We start from the raw sequence: 13,265 nt of genomic DNA, 5'->3' as shown, positions 1-13,265 counted from the left end.
TCAGGACCCATTTCTGTCAGGGTTTCAGACGCCACCAGAGCTAGAAGTGCCCTCTTTCCAAGGACTGGGGGTCACTGAAAAAAATTCTATGGTGTCCTTTGAATGCATTTGTTACTGGGGACTTGTCTGAGGATACCATGTCACAGGACATGTCCATCCTGTTTTCCATCAGGGCCTGGGGGTGAGGAACCCCCATGCTCATGGAACACTGGAAACTCATCTGGTTTTTCTGAGGCTATTGGGGCAAGATTCTTTTGGGGGTTGTAGTTCAAACTGCCCCATACCACTGACCTTTTACTCTTGCAAAAGAGGGATTTGGGCTTCCTCTCTGCTTGTCTTCCCAAAAAGCATTCCCAGCTGCTCCCCTGCTGCTTCTCAGGAAGGATATGGCTGGGTGAGCTCTGAGCTGCTTTTCCTTGTCCAAAGCTGCTTCCCCATGTCGAAATCCAGCTCCCTGGATTGAAGCCTCCAAAAGCACTGGTTCTGTCTGGTGAGGATAAAGCTGTATTCTCTAGTAGTGTCCAAGCAGACCTTGAAAAACTAAGGAAGGTGCAAAGAAGAGTCTGAGAAATTACTTGGACAGCTGGAAATGCTGCTGATCCTCTTAAAGTTTGCAGAAACAAAGATGAAGGTGGCTCTCTTCAAATGCACATGTGCCTTCTCCTGATGTGCCCGGTGCTAAAGGCTGGGTGGGTTCAAGTGCTAAAGGCTGGGTAGGAGAGTACCTGGCTCAAGGTGAATGGTCACATCTCAACTGGAAAGCTGATTAAGGCTTGCTGGACACACCCTGGTGTCCCTGTACAACCACTGGGATTGGTGAGGCTATAAGTGACCACAGAGAATGGTCAGACAAGCCACGGAGCTCTCACACCCTGCCAGTGCCCTCAATCCCTATGGCTCCAGCAGAGATGGGCTCCAGGAGGATGGATCCTGGGAATCCACCAAGCCTTTGAGGCTGAACCCTTCTCACACTGGGTTCACCAGGTATTCTAACAGCAAACTGTCCCTGTCACCACAACGGGGATGTCTTCACTCCCCACAAATCTCACCTGGCTGCAGAGCTCCACCAGGGACCAGTTTTGACTGAGGGTGGTTCCTGTGTGCTCCACCTCCTCTCATATTCCATGTGGAAAAAGCAGTGCTGGGGCAGCACCCTGTTGCCCCACAGAGTTTGGAGCAGAATTTGTCCCTGCCTCTTGTCTCACCAAGACTGTCCAAGCTCCCAGCTTAGCAGCCATGGAAGGAGGGTGCTGGACACAGGGAGCATTGCCTGGGGTCAGCTGTGTTTGGAAATAGACCCAGAGTTTGCAGCCTGGGTCCTGGATGTGTTTGAGGGGTTCAGGGACCGAGTCAGGGACTTGGAGGTGGATGAGAGGCTGGACCCTGCAATCCATGCCTACAGCCCAATCATGTCCTGGGCTGCATCACAGGAGGTCTGACCAACAGATCAAGGGGTTCTGTCTCTCTAGTACACTCCAGTGATTCCCATCTGGAATACTGTGTCCACCTCTGGAGTCCTCAGCACAGGAAGGCCACGTGCCTGCTGGAACAAGTCCAGAGGAAGTCATGAAGATGCTCAGAGTGCTGGAGCACCTCTCCTATGAAGACAGGCTGAGATGGCTGAGGTTGTTGAGCCTGGAGAAGGCTCAGGGGAGGTTTCACTGCAAGAGGGTGCAAGAAATTGGGAAGGGACTTGGTACAAGGGCATGAAGTGATAGGATAAGAGATAATTGTTTAAACTGACAAAAAGCAGGTTTAGATCAGATGTTAGGCCGAAATTCTTGACTGTGAGAGTGGTGAGGCACCAGAACAGGTTGCCAAGAGAAGTAGTGGATGCCCCATCCCTGGAAGTGTTCAAGGGCAAGTTGGCCAGGTGGCTGCCCAGGACCCATGGGCACTGCTCACATAATAACTGCCAGGATACACGTCACCCAGAGGGAAAAGATTGCACACTCAAAATTAGGACATCCCCCCGAATGGTGAAAACTCCTCTTCTGTTTTGACAGAGCAGAGGAATCTTTCAGCACCATCCCAGGGAAGGGTGATTCTGCCTGGGAAGGGAGATTTCATTAAGGTTCCTCTTGGTGCCCTCTTTTGTTTTTCCTTTGCCTGGTGGTGTCAGGAGTTTCCCAGGGAGTGGAAAAAGGACACAGAGGCAGTGTAGGTGTGTCCATTGCAGGTGTCACAGCCCCATGGACACTCCTGTGCTATGATAAATTTGTCTTCCTAGTGGCTGAAAGTCATCCTCCAGCAGGGCCTCCCCAGGCTGAGACCACAGCTCTCACCTCCTTACAGTGCAGAGCCAGGTCCAGCCTGCAGCTCTCATGGACTCTGATCAACAGTCTTCCTGCAGGTAAAAATCTAAAATGGGTGGGGTTTTTTTTCTGTGTTCTGGGTAACAGGAACTCAGCTGAAACCCAGCACTTCAGAGGGGTGATTTGGATCTTTTAAAAGCCTAAAATATTTCCCCACCACCAACAATACCCACTCAGCGTCAGAAAAAAAAATATATATAATGAGAAATATTCACAATTGGGTGGGGGAAAGTGTTTCTTACCCTGTGAGAAATATAATAATTGTGTATGGATGCCTGCAGGCCCGTGGCTGGTCCTCTGCAGGTCTCTGCAGCAACTGTGGGGTGCCAGGACCAGTCCGGGCCGGGTGGCCGGAGCCAGGGTGCCCGGCGGAGGGTGCACACCAGCAGATGGCACTCCCAGAATTTATTGCTACAGCAAGCTGCCTCTCGGAGAGCAGTCATGTAGGAGATGTCCTATTATATGGGCAGTTGACTTTAATAGTCATTGTGTGCTTAAAGCACAGCAAAACAACAGTGGGAAAAAAAAAAATCCCCACTCCACTTGGATGGCCCTTTTCCCCCCAGCCCTGCTAGTCTATTTGTACAGTAAATTAAAAATATGAATCACTTCTCTCTACTGCCTCCCCAAACACTCATCCTGTCAGGCTCTGTGTTGTCTTCATTTGTATTACCTTAATTTAATGTTAATTATGTTCTTCATTTACAAAGAACAAGCATTTACACTCCCTGTCTGGGGATTTTCCACACTCGCGGTCTCCACAGACGGAGGAAGGGGAGCGGCGGAGGAGCGGGGCCGGGGAGCAGCAGCTCCCGGGCCGTGCGAGCGGGGGGCGCGGGGGTGCCCCGCCCCGGGCGGGCCGCTGGCGATCAGCGCTATTGCCTTTCGATTTATGAAACCGTATCGCTGCCTGTGCTTAAATCCCCCCTAATAAATCCTTTTTAAAAGGTCTTCGGCCAATGCAGGGCAGTGATTTATGGCGGGGAGCTGGAGTGGAGGGAGGTTTGGTGGCAGGGTTTGCTGCCGAGGGTGTTGGGGATGTCTCAAGGTTGGGAGCCTGAACACTTCTGGGCAGTCCTAAGAAAATTTCCTGCAGACTTTCATTTTCCCTGATGTCTGCAGACTTGTTGGATGTTGCTGGTGATGGGATGACCTGTTTGATGTGGATGACCCACGGCGTGGATGAGGACTGCAAATCCTTGCTCCATGCCTCAGTTTCCCCACCAGCACCCAAAGAAAACCACCCCCTCCCAGCTCTACCCATCCTCAGGGCTCAGGAGTGAGCCAAAGGCTGGGGTGCGCTTATGGCAATGACTTGTGGGGATGTGTGTGCAGCAGTGTGTGTTCATGTGCACACACCTAAAGGACCCAGGTCTCCAAAAACACCCCACACCTCATCCCTAACCTGACTTTCCCAGGCACAGAGCCTATGACTGGAACAAGAAAGGACAGAAGAGGAGAAAAAGAAGAAAAACAATGAAAGAAAGAGTGGTGGGCTTTCCTGGGCTATGGGACATGTTTCTCTTCACAGTCTGCCCTCGACCATCCCCATGATGGGGGACGTGGGGGTGAAGGCTCTGTGCAGCCACGTTTTCACACCATGAGCCCCCTGTCTGCACTCAGCAGGGTTTCAGCACTGCCCACGCCTGCCTCAGCCCTGCCATGGCCTGTTCTTCTAGCACCGTGTCCACCCACAAGTCAGGAACATCGGGGGATTTTCCCAGGGAACCTGAGGATGGGATTTGAGCAGAGGAAGCATGTCTTTGGTCTCATTTGTGTAAGAGCTCCTGGAGCCATATTTTGCAGTGCAAACTGGGGTTGCACCAGGACATCATGGGAGCTGGGTGGATCTGACTGACATGCCCATCCCCAAATCTTCAAAAACCCCAAGAAAGATAATTAAAGAAAAAAATTTTAAAAAGCAGCCTACCAAGCCTACCTGTTCTGTATGACACAGGAGCCCCAGAAAAGTCCAGAAAACAAGCTCCCACTGCCAGGATGTCACACACCACCACCTATTTCCATGGCAACAGCCACACATTCTGGGGTGGGGACCTGACCCCCCATTGTCCTGCCTCAGGACCAGGGCAGGCCTCCTCACTGATTGCTTGGGGGGACACCTCAGGTTTGACCCTCTAGACTTCTGCCACAAGCCCATCTTGCAGCTGCAGAGCCCTGTCCCACACCCCTGTTTGCGGGGGCTGCAGCCCCACAGCCCATCCCACAGGCCACTCCTGCCCTTGGCCAGCTATGGAGCAACCCACGGCAGGGTTTCCTTCCCCTACCTCATCCTTCTGCCAGGTAGATTTGAGGCCACTCACTTCACGACAGAAGTGACTCAACTATTCCCGGTGGGACAAACACGCCCCCGCTCTAGGGAGATGACGATCTCCTCCATCCTCCACTGGCCATGCCTGCGCCCTCCCCACGTGCTCCCATGTGCTCTCCCTTATTAACAATGACCTTTCCACCGCGCTCACCGCTGATTCCCCAGTCCCAAATATCTTTTAAATGGGTTTCAGGAGCTGATGTGAGCTCCGTTAAAAGGCCACCGCGCCGCACCCGCCCCGCGCCGCGCCCTCCCGCGCCACGGCCCCCCCGTCCCCACGCGGTGCCACCCGCACACACGCTCACACTCTCGCACTAACATTTTAATTAATGAAAACCCCCTTTTTTTCCCCCCCTCCCCTCATAAGCGCTTTAATGTGTGTTCGCAGCCCGGCTGATCCCCACAGCCATGGAAATATTAGGTTGACGGATGTGGTCTGTCGCCAGCGCTCCCTCAACGGGTCTGCCTGTCAGCTCGCCGATGATGACATTAACACGGGAAGAAAGTGATGACAAATGCCCGTTATCAGGGAACGAGGCCTGTGACAAATCGCACGGCGCCTCGCGAGCAGCCCCATTACGCTGTAATAAAAAAAGATGGATGGCTCAGCGCACCGGGGCCCCGCGCTAATGCGATTTCGCCCGGTCTCTCCGGGTTCTAATTAAGGCAGAAAACGGAGAATGAACAGGAGTCCCTGGTGCCCGGCTCCCACCTAGTCCCCCCCTCCAAAGCCCCACGGCGATGGGCACTCGCCCTCAGGGACGGTGTCCCCCAGCTGCCCTGGTGCCCCAGAGCTTTGGGAGAGGGCTCTGGGGCGGATGCAGATGGACAAGAAGTGCAGATGTCTGGGGTGGGCAGGACCGGCGGGGGCTGGGGGTCCCTCAGCCTGTGCCTGCCCATCTTGCTTCTGCCAGGTGGGCTCAAGGTTCCCCCATCCAGGGCGAAGGGAGGAGGGGGGACACGGCCGCCGTCAAATGCGTCACTCGGAGACAAATGTCACCTCCACCATCTGCTGCAGCGTGTGAAGCGGCGGGGGGAGCTCCGCGGCAGAGAGGGGACGGGCGGGACAGTGTCACCCTGGGAAGAGGCTGTGGAGCAGGGACACCAATACTGGCCTGTGGGGACACAGAAGGGGTGGCCACTGACGGGGCTGACCAGGGGTGCGTGGGATGCTCATGGGATGCAGTGACTTGCTTTCAGACAGGAGTGGGAGAAGGCAGTCCCTCCAGGAGTTCTGTGTGTCCACACCCACTAGGCACACCGATGGCTGTGCCCTTGGGAACAAGGACACGACCACAGCTGCCACTGAGGTGGGAGCACCTGCTGGGGGAAAGGAGGAGTCAGCCCCTGCCAGGGGTGCACAGTGGGGATAAACACCCCACAACCCGGACGGGGTGCCCGGACTGTGCAGGCAGGCACTTTCCCCACTGTCCCCACACCTCCCCGCTGCCACCCAGCTGCCTGCACAACTCTCACCCCCTCCCAGCTCCCCAGCAAGGAGGTAGGTCTGGACCTCCTCTCCATCTGTGCCCACCCCACATCCCCAGCATCCTTGGGGGTTTTCACCTGGAGAGAGAGATGTGCAAGTGACAGCTCATTCCCTGTCCTCTGCCCGGAGATCTGAAGAGCCCTCACAGATGTGAGTCAGACTTGTGGGCTGTCTCAGTGGGCTGTGGAGACACCCAACAGCGCCTCCAGTCCAGAGGGTGGAGAGAGGAGCAGTGACACTGCCACCAGGGCCCTTCTGTGTGCCTGGACCCATCCCTGATTGCACCTTGCAGATATGCTGAGGGGCCACACCAATGGAGTTTTCCAATCTTTTCTACATGCAGGGAAGGTCTGGGCAACTTCCAGCCCTCACCAGACCCGATGAGGGTGGTGCCAAGGGGATGCAGCCCCACACACACCCTACGCTCCACAGGATAGCACAGCTCCTGCTGCAGGTCCTGGCCACATCCAGCATGTATTTACCTCATGCCAGGCAGTCTGCAGGCTCAGGTTCTCCATTTATCTGGCTTTGTGCCATACATCTTAATAATTCCAGGCAGGACACAGCATGGTATGGCGAGCAAGTGGCACAGGGACCTGTCAGGGAATGTCACTGTCCTTGGGTGATGGAGAAGAGCCTGGGACAGAGGCTACTCCCTTGTGCTGCTTTGAACCTGCTTTTGAAAGTACTTTTCTTTTTCAACGGAGAGGTAGGTTTGTTCAGGAAAGATCCCTGAATGATTCTTGTCATGTCCTGGGGGATTTATTGGTCATTTCAGGAAGATTTTTAAGGCTTACACTTATTACAGCTCCCCACGCTCCTTTCACCTGTCCAGGCCTTCAAAGGGGCTTTGACAAACTTGAAATATTGCTGGAGCAAAACTGATCCCAAAAGGCAACCATTGTCAGTGGGAGCATCCCAGCTCTGTTGTAAAAGCTGCTAATCTGAAGCCAGACTCATGTATCTGTTACCATCAACTTTTGTATCCCAGACCTAATTTTAGACCTATTCAGAGTGAGAGCTGAGCAAAGTCTTCCAACAGCTTCTTCTGGATGAAACTCAGCCTCTGGTGCTGCCTAGCAGCCTAGATTAAACCTGCTTTCCTGGATCCAGCAGCAAATGTAAGTGCAGAGGCCATGAAAATTCTTTTGAACAGATCACCTTTGCTGAGAGCCAGCTGGGAATGCACCAGGTTCCTGTTTTTGCAGCAGGGGACTTGCTTCCCCAGCTGGGATGAGCTTTGGATGCTGCACTGGACCTGTCAGAGGCCAGTGCTCAAGGGTGCTGCTTAAGCATTGGGCTCAACCTGCTGCTGCCTGGACCCAGCCTAGCCCTAAGAAGGACCCTAAAAAAGATAAATCACCCCTGTAACATTGCAAGAGCAACCTACAATGGGGTCATGTGGAGGATTTGACAAAACTGTTGGGGAGGGTTGCTTAGAAGGATGGGAGCTCTTGCTGCAGCCTTGCAGAGTCAGTAATCCTCCTTGGCTGGGAAATGGGAACAGAAATGTGTGCTACCAGCTGGAAAGCACAAGTGGCAGTCTGGACACCAGCACACCCTTCAGTTTGTGACCAGCAGCAGGAGCCTGGCAGGACTGTGTCAGATGCACTGCACCTGTGGGATGGCCAGGCAGGGCCAGGAGAGCTCACAGAGCCCTGCCTGCCCTGGCAGAGGGTTGGCAGCCTGCACACCCCAGCCCTTGGCTGACTGTTCACCAAAAATGAGCCCACCCCTGCACAGGCAGGCAGATACAGCTTATCCCTGGGAAAGCCCTAATGCCCTACTCAGATATGTTTGGCTGTTCTCCTCCTTCCCAAGCAGAGAGCAAAGGCAGGGCCAGCAAAAATGTTCTCCCTTTCTGCTGGACAGAGGAGAGCTCAGTGTGTGGCCAGGAGTGGCATTGGATGTCTTTTATTGCAGCCCCAAGGACTCCCCTCAACCAGCCTAGACCACCTAGGCTGGCAGGTCGGGCTGGCATCATCCTAGGATGTAGAACAGCTGCCTGGTGGGTACATGAATACCCAGCTTTACAGCCATGTTCAGGTCCCACCTCAGCAGTTGGTGCAGGCAGGGGTTGAGATGGCAGGCAGGGATTGGGATGCCCCCAAAGCTCAGCTCCCATAGCCTGGCTGGATGCTGGGCTGGTCCTCCACTCCAGCTGGGAGGGCTTACTGCCAAAACACACGTGCTGAGATGGGGCTGAGTGACACAGGGGCCATGCACACTGGGGGTCTGGGACCTGGAGCTAAACCTGTCATGAGGGAACAGGGGGGTGTACCCCCCTCAGGAGATTTCTGCACCCCAAGACTCATGGATCAAGCAGAAGGTGAGAGCAAGAGACCAAAGGGGACATTTCAGGCCACCAGCTGTGGCACTGCCCTCTGCTGTACCTGTATCAGGTCCTCCTGGTTCCTCACCCTGAGTCCTGGGCAGGAGCTGGGCTCAGACACCTGGTGCCCTCCCTGGCTCTGCAGCTGGTGTTCATGAAAACATCAGTCCATGTGTGCTTCAGTTTCCCCCAGCAAGGAGCCCCTTCTCCAGGCTTGATACCACTGACCCAGAACATCCTGTGGTTAAAACAGAAGGAGAGTGTGGTCAGAAAGAGAGCTCAGGAGCAGGGGATAGGGTGGAGAGGGAATACTGGGAGCTATACCTGCTGCACCCCTGCTGTTCACTGCTCTGGGCAGCTGTGCTGTTGGAACTGGGATCCTCAGCACCCCCTGTTCTGCATCCCCCCTCCCTGACCCATACCAGCCACTTCACTTTAGCTGTAGCTCCACTGACCTGCCATTAGTTATAATGCCTGAGCCCAAGCAGGAGGTCAGCCAGGCTGGCCCAGACATAAATCAGCTCCCTATGGGCAAGGAGACTTGGGGACAGTAGTGACAAGTGCCCACCAGTGCTGTAGGACCCTACCACCCTGGCCCTGGCATGATTCCCAGGCGTGGAGGCCTTACCCTCATCACATCCAGCCAGGCTCCCTGGGGACCTTGCTGTCCCACCAGAAGGTCCTCAGGGTGAAGAGGAGCACTGTGTCCATGGAGGGGACAAAGGGCAGTGCCACACAGAGAGGCTACACGGCTCCCAGAATGAATCAGCGGGGCTGAGACCCTAAAAGCCCAGATAGGGGATTGAGGGCCAGCTCAGCAAGTGTCCACCACAGAGCTGGGCACCCACAGGGGTGATGTGATGAGAGGTGACACACGGGGCTGAAGGGACAGTCCGCAGGCTGGGGCACCTCCTGCTGCCCTGCTAGGGGAGGATCTGGGTGAAGAGGGGTTTCTCTCCCGCTTTGGGGCCCCCTGAGCTGCCCAGCCCAGCCCAGCCGAATAGAGCTCAGCCCAGCCCAGGCTCCCTCTGCCTGCCCGTGCTGCCATCCCCGGTCCTCCAGCTCCCTCTGCTGCCGGCGAGAACCGCGGCTGATGGAGCCGGCCGGAGCAGCATCTCAGCCGCCCTAGGTGCCCAGCAAGGTCTTCAGCCACGGACAGAGCACCAACATCTCCCACAAGCCCCCGATCCGCTCACCTAGAGAAGGAGTGCGGGCAGAGGATGCTCCCGGCACATTGCGGGAGACGTGGGACAGCCAGCCCCTGCAGCCCCCGGTGCCGTGGGCAGCCTTGCCAGAACCAGTAGGTGGCTGCAGACCCTGGAGATCCCATGGAGGGATGGACTTTGGCAAGATCTCAGCCTCAGTACTAGACTGACTCCACGCCGAGGCTGCAGCTACAAAGTGCAGGCATTTGCAAACAGGTCCTTCCAGCTTAGGTGATTTCTTTTCTCTGGGTAGACATGTGTGTTCATGCCATGCACACTGCAAGTGTCAGGAGCTGCTCAGCAGCCAGTCTGCTTCTTTTTAAAACTTGACACAAGCAGGTAAATTATCCCCAAGTAACACATTTACCACAGGAGGAAAAATGTCGATGCTGCTGCTGCTGCCACCAAAGCAGGAGCTCCTGCCTCCCATTCCCCACGGTGACGGGGAGCCTGAGTTATGGCCCTGTTGGAGAGACAGCGGGGTTGTAAATGCCTCTGTTTGTGCTGTTTTCCAGCCCAACCAGAGCCCATTGATCACCAGGACAGGAGTGAAGCCAGCAAAGAGAAGCAGGAGCTGGAATGGTGGAGACATGCAGCCAGAGCCATGCCAGGAGCTGGACATGTGCAGGGATGCTTGGATCTGGCCCTCTGTGTTCTTCTGCCTCTATGAGACCCCTGGTCTAAGGACACAGACCGCTTCTTTCACCCCTTGGAATAGCTCATTTGCTTGGCCAGCAGCTGCAAAGGGATTTAATTCAGGAGTCCATGGCACTACAGAGAAAGGTCCCTATGCCAGCATGGTGCAAGCACAGAGCCTTATGGCACATATATTTGGTGTGAAAAAAGGCTGGTTTGGGGATAAGGACTGACCCTTTACTTGGCCATTAAATGCTACCAAGGATGCTGAGGAACTGGGATGTTATTTGCACCCAGAGGAAAAGAGACCCTGCCCAAAGGAAAAACAGCCTCAGGAAATGCAAGGAGGAAAAGTGAGGCACAGAGTGCCCATATGGCATGCAGAGACATCCTGGGTTTCAGCCAGGGCCTCAGCATGGGGAAATCCTTTTACAACCTCAAGCATTTGCACAGCCAGTGATGAGGTTCAACCTGAGCAACTACAAACTGCTCTGAGTGAGCTTCCCCCAGGCAGGCAAAGGCACACTGGGGACTCACAGCCCCCATGCTGCAGCAGCCCTGCAGCACCTTCCCTGCAGTGAGTGAACCATGGGGCAGAGGAGGCACAGGGGTCATGTTGGAGACAGCCCCCCAAAACACATTCCCTGGAAGGGGGTGACATGACACAGACACAGCCAGGCACATGAGAGCCAGTGTGACCTAGGCACATGGCTGCTGCCCCCTGGCAAAGGCACTCTCTGCCACCCTGAGCCCTGCACAGAGTTAGGTGCTTGGCACAGAGGTTAGGGATGGCCAAGGGGCCGTGTAGAATCAGGACATTCTGCTCATGAGATCCTACAAGGCAGGCTGTTTCCTATAGCCCGGGCTGCAGGGAGCAAGGGAAGGTGGCAGTAGGGCTGTCCCAGCTGCACCATCACTGCTGAGCCATAGGGAGAGTCATTTGTCTACCAAGCATGAAGCCCCTGTGCAGACCATTCCCATGGGATTGAGGTCAATCCCTTCACCAGATGGGGAGGATGATTCTGAGGGAACACTGATTCCTGGCCTTGCTCCTGCAGGCTCATGCAGAACACAAGACGCCACCATGGCATCCTCTACAGAACATGGCCCAGCATCCTGTCACATACCCATGCCATGTTCCTGTCAGGGCAGCTCTGCCATTACCCAGCTGGATTTTATTCCAGACAGAGGAAACTGCTGGAAACAGGGACTGCAATACAAACCATCACACCGGGACCCGATGCATGCCCTGCTGCATTCCTTGCTCCTGCTGCCCACCGGCTGCCCAGGCAGGGCTCACTCTGCGCCCACTGGCCCTGAGGGTGCCCTGCAAGGCGCTCTGCCCTCCAGGCCTTCTCCAGCCAGGCTTCCCCAGCTACAGCCAGCAGCCCTTCCCTCACACTCCGCACCGACGTCACCCCGGCCATCAATAGCGCTTGGTTAATTAATTTGATGGGAACAGCAGGGACCACACTTTGCATTTAGTGAACTTCTGAGAACTTCCAACCTCATCTTCATAATTGGCCTCATAAATTCGAGGAAAGAGAGAAATCAGCAAAGCCAGAGAAGCGCGGGAGGCAGGAGAGGCCCTGCACGCGGGAGGGCGGGCGAGAGTGTGAGAAGTGACTCTATTTGGTGTCCTTATTTAATTTTATTGCACAGATCCATCTTCGCCTGCCCCCTCCCTGCCTCGCCCTCTCTCTCCCGCTCTCCCTGCTGAGTTCACCTAATCATGATAAATTCATATTCATTTCCCTGCCTGCTCCGACGGGGGGAGCAGCAGCTCCCCTACATTCGCTCAGCCATGCTGCCATTAGCAAATATTTACTCATGAACACAAAGTGCCGGAGTTGGAGGCCAAACTACCCTGCCTGCACCTCTTCCCACAGCCCCCTCCCATCCCTGCACCAGGATGAGCAGGACAGCTAAGGATGGGTGTCCTCCCACAGGGTAGGGAGAGGGTGGGAAGGGCGGCCTAACACCCAGAGCTTTGTCTTTGTCCAGAGCTTTTCTTCCTTTTCAATGAGAAAGGCAGAGAGATGTTTTTTGGGGGGACAGGAATTGCCTGAGACCCCAGACTAGACTCACCTTCAGGGTACAGGGATGGCAGGGTGGGAGCAAGGGGCTCTGCAGCAGAATCTGAGGGCCTGTCCCAGCTCCACGACTTTCCACTCATTCTCTAAGTGCTGCTGCTTTGTGTTTTATTTTTAATTTTCAGGATGATCAGACTCACAGCCAGGGAGAGCGGGAGGGGGTGTACTGAGGAGGGGGGAATAGCTGAAGCCCTTTCCTGGGAAGCAGAAACTCGGCAAGACCTCATTAGAGATGCCTTAAACTATGTTTGGTCTCCCTGCTTGCATTGATCCTGGGCACTCTGCACCCACCTCTTCCCAGACACCCCAGGACCCCCATCCCTTGTACCTTCTTGCCAAGGGGGGTTTGCTGTGGTTTAGAAGAGGCAGGAGGTGGGCTGTCATAAAGGGGGTGGTGAGGCTCTGCCCTGCTGCCAGGGCAGGGATTAGAGGTACAGAGAGGAGCATGTGTGGGGCAGCTCTGTCCCCTCTGCCCAGGGCAGGGCTAACTCACAGTGGCACAGCCCAGCCTCTCATGTTCCTCCCCTTGCACCGGCATAAGGGAGAGGCAACATCCAGAAAGGTCACCCTCCAGCTGCCCTGGACAGGCTCCTTGTGCTCCTTCACCTCCTGCCCCTTCCAACCCCCATACCGACACCAAGAGAAGTGGTCCTTACCCATCCGTGGCCCTCCTGGCTGCAGTTAGCCACATGAGGGCCCTCTGCCTCCTCCAAAGCTCCTGGGCAGGGATTTGTGGGGTGGGAGAGGACAGACAGACATCAGGCTCATTCCCTCACAGAGCAGGGGACCGGTGGGATTTCTGCCCCAGTGGCCTCTACATGACTCACATGTACTAGGGCCACCCTCCCTGGCATTTCCCAAGGGGC

This window comes from Serinus canaria, chromosome 6 (assembly GCF_022539315.1).
Source record: "Serinus canaria isolate serCan28SL12 chromosome 6, serCan2020, whole genome shotgun sequence".
NCBI classification, from domain to species: domain Eukaryota; kingdom Metazoa; phylum Chordata; class Aves; order Passeriformes; family Fringillidae; genus Serinus; species Serinus canaria.
This window is presented reverse-complemented; position numbering follows the sequence as displayed.